The sequence below is a fragment of the Suricata suricatta genome, chromosome 10 (assembly GCF_006229205.1).
Source record: "Suricata suricatta isolate VVHF042 chromosome 10, meerkat_22Aug2017_6uvM2_HiC, whole genome shotgun sequence".
NCBI classification, from domain to species: Eukaryota; Metazoa; Chordata; class Mammalia; order Carnivora; family Herpestidae; genus Suricata; species Suricata suricatta.
Genome location: NC_043709.1, coordinates 16,407,801 through 16,421,389, shown reverse-complemented (window position 1 = coordinate 16,421,389; position 13,589 = coordinate 16,407,801). Strand labels below are relative to the sequence as shown.

Here is a 13,589-nt window from a genome sequence, read left to right as displayed (position 1 = left end):
AGGCAAACAGAAAGAGAAGGAGCTACGTAAGGGACAAGCAAGAGCCTGTTTCATCTGTTCATCGTTCACTCACTTTTCTTCCTTCCCTGTTGTGAGGGTGGAGGGCTCTTGAAATTCCCACCGAGGAAAATTTTTAAAGAAATCCTAGGACTCCAGACCTACTAACTCAGAATATCTATGTTTGAGGCCTACATGTCTTTTTGAGCTCCCCCAAGGGATTACAGTGTGGACTCCTTGGGGACTTGTCCTGAGAATCCAATGAGTAGATTAAGTACTAGCTGCCTTTTTTTTTTTTTTTCACTCAGAGGTTGATCAGCATAGAGAAAGTTAGTGTTTTAAAAAAAAATCAGCTGAATGAAACCAATGTCCAGAGTAAAGCAGAGGAGAAACCAAGTAGTCCCAGAAAAAGAAAGACGGCCAGAACGGCTGCCTGAGAACCCTCCGAGTCAAGGTGCTGAGCTATACTTCTGGAACGGATGAGATTCCCAGCAGCCTTACATATGAGTAGACTGAGCAAGTTTCTGTTCCTTCACCTTATTTCTCCTTTTTATTTTTTAAATATTTATTTATTTATTTTGATGAGGAGAGAGAGAGAGCGAGCGAGTGAGCATGCATACACAAGTCAGGTAGAGTCAGAGAGAGAGAGACAGAGAGAGAATCCCTAGCAGGCTCCATGCTGTCAGCACCGAGTCCAGTGCAGGGCTCCATCTCACGAACCATGAGTCCAGGACCTGAGCCGAAATCAAAAGTTGGACACTTAACTGACTGAGCCACCCAGGTGCCCTTGCCACTTTTTAAAGAGTAAGCATTCACTGCCTCAAAGAGATCTTCAATTAAATAAAATATAAAACAAATCTCAAAGAGACTGAGCTTTAAGAAAACTCTTTTCTCCTGAAGGGCCTATGATGTATACAGGCAGTTTCTTCTTTCTTTTGAAGTAGAATTATCAGGTTGAACAAAACAAATGCAGAGAAATGTAAATAAACCAGAAAGAAGGATGACAGCATCTGTCATAACAACAATAATATTGTTGATTTTATTTTACTCCCATTATTGCTGCCCTCCTATAAGAGAATTATCTCCATCTCTTGCAGATTTGGCCATGTGACTTGAAATGGCCAATGGAGTAAGAGCGGCAGCAATAGCTACAAGCAAAAACAGTTCAGCTATGACTTGTTTTCCATCTGTCATGAGAATAGCATGTCCAAGGTTAGTGCTGCTTCCCCAGAAAGGGTCCTGGACAAAGATACATGCAGAGCCCCAGCAATGGCAGCCAATTCACGGTAACCCACAGGCAACACATAAAATGAAAGAGAAATAAAGCATCAGGGTTGAAAGCCACTGAGAGTTTGAAAACATCACCACAGCACAATCTAACAAAAGCTACCTAAAAGTATATATTTAGAAAAGGACCCTGACCCATAGATTCCTGTTTTAGTTGAGTCTCTGATATACTGAGCACTTAAGGGTTCCATCTATGGTTAAAGAGTTTTGTAACAGTGGTTTGTAAACATTTAGATCTCATTAACCAGTCAAACTACTCCCCAAATTTTACCAAGTTAAAAACAACCTTTCCTACTTCGTGGCTATTAGAATGGCCATGATCAAAAGAACAAAAGATAAAAAATACTCAGTAGGATGTGAAGAAAAGGGAACCTTTGTGTGCTGCTGGTGGGACTGTAAATTGCTACAGCCATTAGAGAAAAAAATATGTAGGCTCCTCAAAGAATTAAAAACAGAACTACCATATGATCTAGCAATTCCACTCTGGGAACATATCCAAAGGAATGACCTTTGGATCACTGAAAAGTTATCTGTACCCCCATGTTCAGAGCAGGCAAAATATGAAACAACCTAAGAGTCCACTGAAAGGCAAGTGGATAAAGAAGTTGTGGTATGTGTAAATACACAATGGAATATTATTCAGCCATAAAAAAATAAGGAAATCCTGCCATTTGCAACAACATGGATAAACCCTGACGGCATTATGATAAATGAAATAAGGCAAAAAGAGAAACGCAAATGCTGCATGATCTCATTTATATGTAGAATTATAACAAAGAGAAAGAAAGAAAGAAAAAATTAAGAAAAGAAAAGACCCAAATTCAGAAAAAAGGTAAGATTTGGGATAACCAGAGATGGGGCCAGAGGAAGAGAAGGGCAAATTGGAACAAAAAGGTTAAAGAGTACAAACTTCCTGTTATAAGATACACAAGTACTAGGGATATAATACGCAACATGATGACCATAGTTACCACGGTTGTATGACGTATAAAAGTTGTTAATAAGATAAATCTTAACAATTCTCCCCACAAGGAGGAAAGGGACCCCATTCATTTCTTTTATTCTATTTATATGGCATGATGGATGTTAACTTATTGTAGTAATTACTTCACAATATACATAAGTCAAACCTTTATGCTGTAAACCGGAAACTCACACTGACGTATGTCAATTACATCTCAATAAAACTGGAAAATATACATATATATACAAAAATTTTTTAAGTGTTTAAATGATCTTTTCTAAAAAATAAGTGTACATCACAATCCCTATTAAAATAACACCAGCATTCTTCATAAAGCTAGAACAAACAATACTAAAATTTGCATGGAACAAGAAAAGACCCCAAATAGCGAAGCAATGTTGAAAAAGAAAACCAAAGCCAGAGGCATCACAATCCCAGACTTCAAGATGTATTACAAAGCTGTAGTCATCAAGACAGTACAGTACTGGGACGAAAACAGACACTCAGATCAATGGAACAGAATAGAACACCCAGAAATGGACCCACAAATGTACGGCCAACTAATGTTTGACAAAGTATGTCCAATGGAATAAAGACAGTCTCTTCAGCAAATGGTGCTGGGAAAACTGGACAGCAACGTGCAGAAAAATGAACCCGGACCGCTTTCTTACACCAAAAATAAACTCAAAATGCATGAAAGACCTAAATGTAAGACAGGAAGGCATCAAAATCCTAGAGGAGAACGCAAGCAAAAACATCTTTGACCTCAGCCGCTGGAACTTCTTACTCAACACATCTCCAGAGACAAGGGAAACAAAAGTGAAAATGAGCTATTGGGACTTCATCAAAATAAAAGCTTCTGCACAGTGAAGGAAATAATCAGCAAATTAAAAGGTAACCAATAGACCAGGAGGGTTAGTATCCAAAATCTATAAAGAACATATCAAACTCAACACCCAAAAAATAAATAATCCAGTGAAGAAATGGGCAAAAGACATGAATAGACAATTCTCTAAAGAAGACATCCAGATGGCTGACAACATTAAACAATGCTCAATATCACTCATCATCAGGGACATACAAATCAAAACCACAATGAGATACCACCTCACATCTGTCAGAATGGCTAACCTTAACAACTCAGACAACAACAGATGTTAGCAAGGATGTGGAGAAAGAGGATCTCTTTTGCACTGCTGGCGAGAATGCAAACTGGAGCAACTGCTCTGGAAAACAGTGTGGAGGTTCCTCAAAAAATTAAAAATAGAGCTACCCTATGACCCAGCAATTGCACTACTAGTTGTTTATCCAAGGGATACAGTTATGCTGTTTTGAAGGGGCACATGCACCCCAATGTTTATAGCAATGCTATCAACAATAGCCAAAGTATGGAAAGAGCCCAAATGTCCACTGATGGATGAATGGATAAATAAGATATAGATATAGATATAGATATAGATATAGATAGATATAGATATAGATATAGATATAGATATATAGATATATAGATATAGATATAGATAATGGAGTATTACTCGGCAAGCAAAAAGAATGAAATCTTGCCATTTGCAACTACGTGGATGAAACTAGAGGGTATTATGCTAAGTGAAATTAGTCAGAGAAAGACAAATATATGAATTCACTCATATGAAAAGTTTAAGATATAAAACAGATGAGCATAAGGGAAGGGAAACAAAATAATATAAAAGGGGGGGACAAAACATAAAAGACTCTTAAACATACAGAACTAACAGAAGGGTGCTGTAGGGGTTGTGGGAGAGGGGATAGACTAAATGGGTAAAGGGCATTAAGGAATCTACTCTTGAAACCATTGTTGCACTACATGTTAACCAACTTACATGTAAATTAAAAAATTAACTAATTAATTTTACCAAAATAAGTGTACATTTTAACACCAACAACGTAGAATGGAGGGGTGCCTGGCCGGCTCAGTTGGAAGAACTTGATCTTGGAGTTGTCAAATAAAATAAAAATAAATAAGTAAAATAAAATAATATTGGAGTTGTCAAAATAAATAAATAAATAAAATTGGAGTTGTCAAATGAAATGAAATAAAAATAAAATAATTTTAACAAAAAGAATGTAGAGGAGACAAAATCTTAGACTAAAAGACAGCCTCTCCATCACACACATGTAGAGTGATGAGGAACTCACTCCATGTTCCCTAGAAAAGTTTTGCCGTGGGACATGATCTACAGAGTCATGTCAGGGAACCACGGACTTAAAGAAATAGAAACTAACACCAGATACTCCTTATGAATTTAACTTTGGTTACAAAAATGAGAAACACTAATGTTCAAATTGCTTGTTTTTAGAAGTCAGAAAAAGCAGCCTATTGTATGCGTGTTGATTTGCTACATCATTATCTTGGAGAGAATCTGCCCCCTGTGCAGGAGGAGGCATTCTATTTGATTTCAAAGGTTAAATAATACACCTGAAAAATCAAACAGAGATGAGTTAGCAGGCCTGTCCCGCCTAATTACTAAGAAAGGTATTAAATGAGAGCTTAACACTGTATTTTCTCCCTACAACAAAAATGTTTCAAGTTAATCTGTTACCAGCATTCTCACATTTAATCAAAAATCTCGAAACTTGTCCATCAGGTGGGTATATTTCTATAAAAACATCCATATAAATTGTATGTATTGTATAAATTGTGTGCATCGTGCTTTTTGTTTTCTCTTTGAGTATGTTTCCTGTGTTAGTTATTCAAACATAGGTAGTTACCAAAAAGGATATATGGTGTGGTCAGTTAGTTTCCAGAGAGTTTAGGGCAGACCTCAGCTGACACACAAAATTGTTTTCTAGTTTCATAAAAAATTTTGGTTCATTCTTTTGAATAAAACTCAGTAAGTACTTAATTGTTTAATCATCAGTTCACAAAGATCACGTCTAGTTAATTTGCTTTTTTGCAGCACCTAGGCAACAGGCTGACTCTAAGTATTTTCATTTTAAGATCTAAACCTGTGTAAACTTAAATTCCCACCAATTTCTCTCAACGATCAACACCTTCCACTTGAGCAACAATTATGTCTAAAAGTCTTTTATACGTCAGTTCCATTGCCTGAACACCGCAGCTTCCACGTCTCTCTTCCCTTTTCCTGAAGAATTTCCCAACAAGTCACCTTTCTCAGAGCACATCCCAAATAGTTCTTCGACAGTCATCCCTCTGGTTTTCTCGTGTTCACCCCGACACCACTCTCTGCCATTCCGCTGGGACCTCATGTCAACTCCTCCTTCCCTGAATGCTCATCAGGACACCCTAGTCCCATCTGTGGGGATCACAGACCTTGACTCCTGATTCACACTAAAGAAGTCTCTTATTTGAGATAGCCTACCGCTATCACTGAAATCACTTTTCATTGTTAGCTCTTGATTTCATTATCCTCAACCACTGGGCTCCTTTATTACTTATTTTGGTTTTCGAATGGTTCACAATGACTCAATGCCTTCTACTAAATTACCTAGACCAGGTAAATTATTCTCTCTTCTCTAAGCTTCTTTATTCAATCCAATTTCCTTTATTCAGCTTTTCCAATTCTACACTTCCTACCAAATTGTTCCTAACACCCAGGAACTTTCATCTCATTCAAAAGGTGATGATAAAAGTATACCACCTCAAAGAAATCTACCCAGGGCACCTGGGTGGCTTAGCTGCTTAAGTGACCAACTCCTGATTTTGGCTCAGGTTATCGCTTCTCAGGCTTTTGGCTAAGATCAAGTGTTTATTTTGGCTCAGGTCATGATCTCATAGTTTGTGAGTTCAAGCCCCCACATAGGGTTCTTCACTGACAGTGTGAAGCCTGCTTGCGATTCTCTCTCCTCTCTCTCTCTCTCTCTCTCTCTCTCTCTCTCTCTCTCTCTCTGCCCCTCCCCCACACTCATGTGCTCTCTCAAAATAATTTTTTTAAATCTGCCCAAATTAATATAGGATTAAGGGTATGGAGAGGAAAGAATAGTCAAAATAAATTGCCAGCAATACAGTTAGCAATTTTTTTTACCACGGTTTTAAAGAGAATGTTTTAAAATTTTTCTTTAAGTTTTCATTTTATTCTTTGAGAGAGCATTGCATGTGAGCAGGGAGGGGGGTGGTGAATAGTGAGAGAGATGGAGAGAGAGAATCCCAAGCAGGCTCAATCCCACAAACCTTGAGATCATGAGCTGAAATCAAGAGTGGAATGGTTAACGGACTGAGCCACCCAGGTGCCCTGAGGAATTTTTTTTAAATGAAAGGTATCCCTTTGGCTTCCCAATGCCAACTCGAACATGGCAGATGACGTGTTGTGTTTCCTATGATATTTTAATATATCACTTGGCCCTCAAAAGTTAAAAATCAATATGTAATATACAAGAAATCTCCAAAATTCCAAATGCACCATCATTGCTTGGCAGAGGTATATAATTCATTGTATCCAGTTAAGAATGTAGAACTAAAAAACAAAACAAAACAAAAAAAAGCATATAAATGTCTTCTGCTCATGTCCTATAGCTAAACAAGGAAAAGGAATCACCCCACAGTAACAATTCTAAAGAATGAACGTGAGCCCACTCTTTAACTGTCCCACAGACTTTGTAAGGAGTAAGTCTCAAATTGGTCCAAACAACAGATGAGTTGTGGTAATTTACATATCTTATGATTTTTTATCATTGTTCAGATCATTTAAAGGTCGGTGGAGGGGCACTTGGGCGGCTCAGTTGCTTAGGTGCTACACTTTGGATTTCAGTTTAGGTCATGATCTCACAATTGTGAGTCTGAGCCCCACATCAGGCTCTGCCCTGGGCATGGAGCCTGCTTAAGATTCTCTCTCTTTCCCTCTGCCCCTGCCTCACTCTTTTTCTCTCTCAAACAAACAAACAAACAAAAATTAAGAATGGTTTATTTAGAAGAAGGATACGTCAAAAACAAGCTAATGAATCAGCTAAAACATATCCCAGAGTGAAGCCATTCCTACTTATCAAGGAAATGTTGACAGAATAAATATGTGTGTCCAAAGAACTATGTGGTATTGCATAAACAAAGTACAGTTTATTCTACCAAGTGCCATCAGTTAGATTATATCTAGTCCTATCAAACCAACCAACTGAAAAATGAGGAAAAAATTCAATCATTTACCTAGATATTCTGATTAAATTCAGAACAATACACAAATAGTTTTTATAACACAGGAAGCCAACTATCACCAGAAATAACAGTAAGTGGTACTGTTTGAAAAAACTTGGAGAGTAGGTGGATGGCAAATAAGTTCAATCAGAGAACTCTCTCTTAAGTTGAGGAAGTACTTTTCAACAACAAAACAGCATATTTCTCCTACTCTTCTATCTTCAACATTTCTTACATGGATGTTATTCAAAAACTACGACTTATCGACTCTCTCCTTCAATTGACAAGCTACTGACGTTCATTAACTTCCTGCAAACTACTGCTGAGAACATCACCTTCCTATCAATCATTCCTGTATAAAGTCATAGGAAACTTTAGAAATAATAGCTACAGACAGTGTTGCTACTGAAAACTGGTACTTTTGTTTTCTTTAATAAACATTGAGCACCTCCCCCCCCCTTTTTTTTTTACTTTGGCACTGAGGAAACTTAAGCTATATCTAAAATTCAAATCTATGATCAATGTATTTGTCTTAATGTTACACTCCTAATTTTACTTTCTCTAGTACTAGTCTTGTAATTAATTCTTTAAAAAAAACATTTCTTGTAGGTGTTCTTTTTTATAAACTAACTCAACACCTCTGTGTAAAAGATAGTGTACATAAGAATAAAACATAAATAATGCATTTCCTTACCAGTGTTCTCTGGCACATGTAAATCTAAAATACTTATATTTAGAAAGTAAATAATGGCTTCATCAGCATTTCAAATGAGTAAACATTATTTACAATTCATATAAAAGTATACTTTCATACTTTCCCCCATAACACATCCTTATATTTTTAGAGAGAATTCAACTTTAAAAAGGTAAACCCACTTCTAGACCGACATAAAATACACTGTCAACTTTCTGTATAATTAAAAATCGAAAATGAATGCTTCCAGAATTTTAAGGTACAGAAAGGATGTCAATGTTCCAAAGTTTAGAAGAAAAAAAATCCTATTTTTAAGAACAGAGAAAGGAAGCTAATGTGTCAAAATTTAAAAGAAAAATGAAACTTTAAGAAAAGGGAAAGGAAAAAATGACTCGCCACACGTCAAGTCAGCATTTTTCTTCTACGTTTCAAGACCAGGAGTGTCCCATAATTTTCACAGTATCTCACTGCAATGATTTACCTAAAGCACACACCTCGTCCACAGCTCCCACCCCGTCCCCGCCCTCCACCCCCGACACTGGGGTCTCAGAGGTGAAGCAGTGCACTGAGGGGCAGGTCACATTAAATTACATTACCTTCCAAAGTGATGAAACAGCACAGCTCCCATACGGAGCTGTTCCTCGGGTGGCAGCCTAATGCCACCTTCCCTCGCTGGGACACTGGCACAAGGGCACTGCCCGGGAGATGAAGCTCATCTTCTACCTTCCCAGGCTGTGCTTTCCCGGAAGAGTGCTCCCTGGTCCACACTGCTGTAAAGTCAGTTCAAGTGCACAGACTCAGTACAAGGGACGATACGCAGATGAGGTAATCTGCAGGTACACAGTGTTATGTTACTCAATTATCTTGGCAGCAAAGTGAAACAATGGCCTAACTCAGTATTTTACTCCCTGCAATCAGGTCTCTTCTCTACCCTTTGGTCAGGGCTGTGCACCTTTTATTCAAATACCAGTTGGGGGCGGGGGGGGGGGGGGGGGGGGGGGGAAATGCTCTGAGTCCAACTTGAAGTTCAAACTAACTATATTCAAAGCCACCTAAAAACCAGCCTCGTTGTCATGATGGTCTTTGCTCATAAACGTGTCCTAACTACCCTTCCTTCTTTCCCAGCTCATTTGAAACTGTGTTTCTAATTCCCACTAGCATAAAAGGATTTTTAAAAATTATTTTTCTTTTTTGGTCTTCAGTGCAAAAAAAAAAAAAAGAGGCAAGGATACACAAAAATTGTTTATTCTGGAAGCCCATCATTCTGAGATAATCACTAGTAAAGTATTGGTATATATAACTTTAGTATTTTTTTCTATATGTGTTCAAAATAAAAATGGGCTCATATTGTACATATTATTTTACATCTGCTTTTTGCATTTCATAAGATAGCCCCCCAAATTTCCTTATCATTATTATTCTACAAAGTTACTATTTAATGCTTACAATTTCCTCTTTCTAAAATTCCTAGGAGCTCTAAAATTGCTTTTCTTCCTACTTCTCCCTCTCCACTCATTGCCCACTAAGAAGAGCACAACCAGAAAGCAGCAGCCTTCATGTACTGAACACATCCTAAATGCTGCCAGAGAGCTGACATGTGGCTGCATTCGTTTCCCACGGCCATGATTTCATTTATACTTTATGCTTGTTAGATAACTGTGGATGAAGAACTGCACGTACCCACCAGGCTCCAAAGCAGGGCCAGATTACCACCTAGTCTCTAGCGGGTCTCCCTCACAATCCAGCACATATAATTCAAACTGACAGTAACTCCAGGGGCACCTATGGGGCTTAGTCGATTAAGTGTCTGACTCTTGATCTCAGTTCAGGTCTTTTTCTCAGGGTTGGGAGTTCAAGCCCTGCGTTGGACTCCACACTCTGGGCATGGAGACTACCAAAAAAAAAAAAAAAAGAAGAAGAAGAAAAGAAAAGAAAAGATAACCCCAAACAAAGTATGAGTCACAAAGACGTATGATCTTTGCCAAGATGACCTCACTGTTTCTTTAAAAGTTAAAAAACATTAATTTTTTTCCCTCTCTTTTGGTACTTCTTTGCTAATGCTCAACACATACTCAGACTGCCCAGTAAGCAGTGCCCCCAGGGTTGAGAAAGGGATAGGTTTTGTTCTAAAGAGTAACAGCATTTAAAATTCAGATTATAAAATCTATTCACATTTTAGTAAAGTACATTTTGAAAAGGAGAGAATATTCGCTGCCCATTCAGAGTTGTAGACCTGACGTGGACTGACTGGCAAATGCTTTGTGCTGTGCTTGAAACTGCACAAAGCCTACCAAGATATTTACTATGCTTTCATTAAACAGATTAATCAATAACAGGACTTGCACTGAATGATTTTATGGGGAATTTCAAGTGACTCATTTGGCAAATCTCCACACTTCAATTAAGAGAGGAGTTTCTTTCAAAAACTTAAATGTCAAGAAGTGTCCACCCGCTAATGATATTGACAGTACTCAAGTTAAACTGCTTTGGCTTAAATCCTGACTTTCACTAGCTGTGGGATCTATGCCTCTATATCTCCATTTCCTCATTAAAAAAAACCTCCCTAATTGGGTGTTCGTAAAGATTAAATGACTTAGTACATGTAAAATGCTTATATCAGTGTACTGAAACTTCAAAATATGTTTAGCTAATTATCATTACACATCATTATTTTTCTACATTTTTATTAAAGGTTCAAAACCTAATAGTCCACCTCTTTCTCCCCTTACTAGGGAATATACTATACCATACAATCATAAAAACATTATATATAATAATGTTATGTATATTATAATATACATCACATATTTAACATATATAACTTACATATATTATAAGCCCAACATTATATATATATATATATGTAATATGTTGAACGCCGGGCTTATAATTTTCAGGTCAATTGTTTTGTTCCAATTTTCTCTAAAAAAAAAAAAAAAAATATCAACTGAGGTTTAATATTTATCTTTTATATAAGTTATCCAATCTTGCTTTTAATTAAATTGCCAGCATGCTATAAAATGTGGTCTGTATATACACACATACATATATATGCTGACCAGTTTGTATATACACTGAACAGTTCATGTACTTAACAACACGAGTCTTCAGGAAACCACCAGTCTAAAAGAAAAAAAGAAAATGAAAGCTGAACTAGGAAGTGGCTTTAATACTGTTAAGTTTATATATCATATCATATCTGATGTATTGTTCATTTTAAAAAGATATCTAAATAACAATTTTACAATTTACAAGTAAAACAAACTACCTTAAATCACACCATAAGGTTTATTCTGGACTGAAGAACTTAGTCTGCTCAACCAGAACATGGATCACTAGAAAGATAGAATCCATCACGAGTTTGCCTGGGGTTATGTTGAAACCTTATAATCTACAAATGTTAGGGTACAAGAGTTTTCTGCTTTTTAAAAAAAAAAAAAGAAAGAAAGAAAATTCAAATGTTACTAAAAATTCTTTGTGAATTATTTACCTAAAAACATAGAGGAAAGAGGCAGAGATTGTGAGGAAAATAGCAGATGGCACTCTGGACTCTCACATAACCTTTTTTGAAAACCCTGGAGGCAGGCATGTTCATACACTGCAGTCTGGGAAACTGAGTCTTGAAGAGATTAAATAACACGCCCAAGTTGTAAAGTTAGTAAGATAAAGATACAGGACTTGAATTCATGACTTTCTGACTAACCAGCTAATGATAAGGAAGAAGCTGCAGGCATTCTCGGTGTTATGACCCTTCTACACCAGAGTAAGCTGCCACGGGAGACAAGGATTACAGAACCAAGATCCTTCTGATACTCATACTCATTCTAAACTCCGCTCATGCCCAACACTGGAATCCAGAAAATTGCATTCAAGTTATTTTTTAACACAGTTGATTGCTCAAGAATGAAAACAGCTCCTTCTGAAGTCTCATTCCTAATTCACAGGTGAATTTTTTGCACTTTCTTCTATTAATTAATAAGTATTTACTGAAGACCCAGAAATGTAGCTGTATCATAAACTGCCCTTTTACAAGTCCCATATAAAACTGCAGGAAAGGAAGAGACCACTTCTATCTTTGGCAGTACCTGTCCTCCCCTCCACATGCTCTTACTTCGCAAAACATTATTGCCCTTATTGACACGAAGGTCATCCTTCACCAGTTTATGAGCTTTTGATACAAAATTCTGCATATTTACTATTCAATATTAGTCAAAATGTAGGTGTTCACTAAATACATGTTGAAGGAAGGAATGAACAAAACAATGGTGGCAGAACCTTAAGGAACTGGTAAGATTTGGGGGTGCCTGCATGGCTCAGCCAGTTGAGTGTCTGACTTTGGCTCCTGCCCTGATCTCACAGATTGTGAGTTAGAGCCCCACCTCAGGCTCTGAGGTGATAGATCAGAGTCTAGAACCTGTTTTGCATTGTATCTCCTTCTCTCTCTCTGCCCCTTCCCTGCTCATACTGTCGGTCCATCCATCTGTCTGTCTGTCTCTCTCTCAAAATAAATAAACATAATAATAAAAACAATTTAAAGAACAAGTATAATTTAGAGAGATGCGGAAAAAGGTGGGTGTTGGGGGAGAGTGCATTCTAACAAAGTGACTGGTTACCATCTAGAAAGCTGCCGGGGAAAACAGATCTGTGGGGAACTTCATGTCACCATGTAGCAAAATGGTGTACTGGGTAAGATCTGAAATTCCTGAGTAGGGTCCTTAGGACTTCATTTTCTTATCTATCTATCTATCTATTTATTTATAGCAGAGGGGCTATTTATTTATTTATAGAGGGGCACAGAGAGAGAGAGAATCCCAAGCAGGCTCCACCTCCATGCCCAATGCAGAGCCCGATGTGGGACTTGATCCCCTGGGACCATGGCCTGAGCTGAAATCAAGAGTCAGATACTCAACCAACTGAGCCACTTAGACACCCCTAAACATTTATTCTTAATCCAGAGCAATTATTTGTTGAAGTTAAGCCCTACGTGAAATCCCTATATATAAATGGAATAAGCAAAGCAGTACAGAGTGAAGCACCCTGGTCCCCATCCACTGGGTCTCCACCGACCTAACTTGAGAAGACCCAGAAGCCCCTCATGAGAGCACAGTTCAAAAACCACTGGTTTAAAAAAAACAAAAAGGATCTGGAAGGGCAGATACCAAAGTGCTCAGAGTATTTACTTCTAAAGAACCAGGTTGGCCTAGGTTGTGGGATAGGGTAAGGAAGGACTTGAAATACCATTTTCACCTTTTAAATCCTGTATGTTTTTATATTACTTGCACTTTTCCTTATATTGAGCACTTTAAGTTTGTTTATTTTGAGAGAGAGAAAGAAAGAGAGCAGGCACGAGTGTGAGCAGAGGAGGGGCAGACAGGAGAGAGAATCCCAAGCAGGCTCTGCATGGTCAGTACGGAGCCTGACTAGGGGCTTGATCTCACAACCATGAGATCATGACCTAAGCCGAAATCAAGAGTCGGACCCTTACCTGATTTAGCTACCCAGGCACCATTAGTGAGCTCTTTTTA

The 13,589-nt window shown here is 37.8% G+C and overlaps 1 protein-coding gene across 2 annotated transcripts in view; it reads right to left on the bottom strand.

The window, feature by feature from the left end:
- Nucleotides 1–8,862, bottom strand: part of SLC41A2 (solute carrier family 41 member 2) — a 100,256-nt gene extending 91,394 nt beyond the window's left edge. Inside the window, exon 1 of one of the 2 annotated variants that reach the window (XM_029954407.1) lies at nucleotides 8,661–8,862. The gene's annotated coding sequence lies outside the window, so the exon portion shown is untranslated. The remainder of the gene's footprint in view (nucleotides 1–8,660) is intronic. The other variant, XM_029954408.1, reaches the window with a different exon arrangement.
- Nucleotides 8,863–13,589: the final 4,727 nt, after the last annotated feature.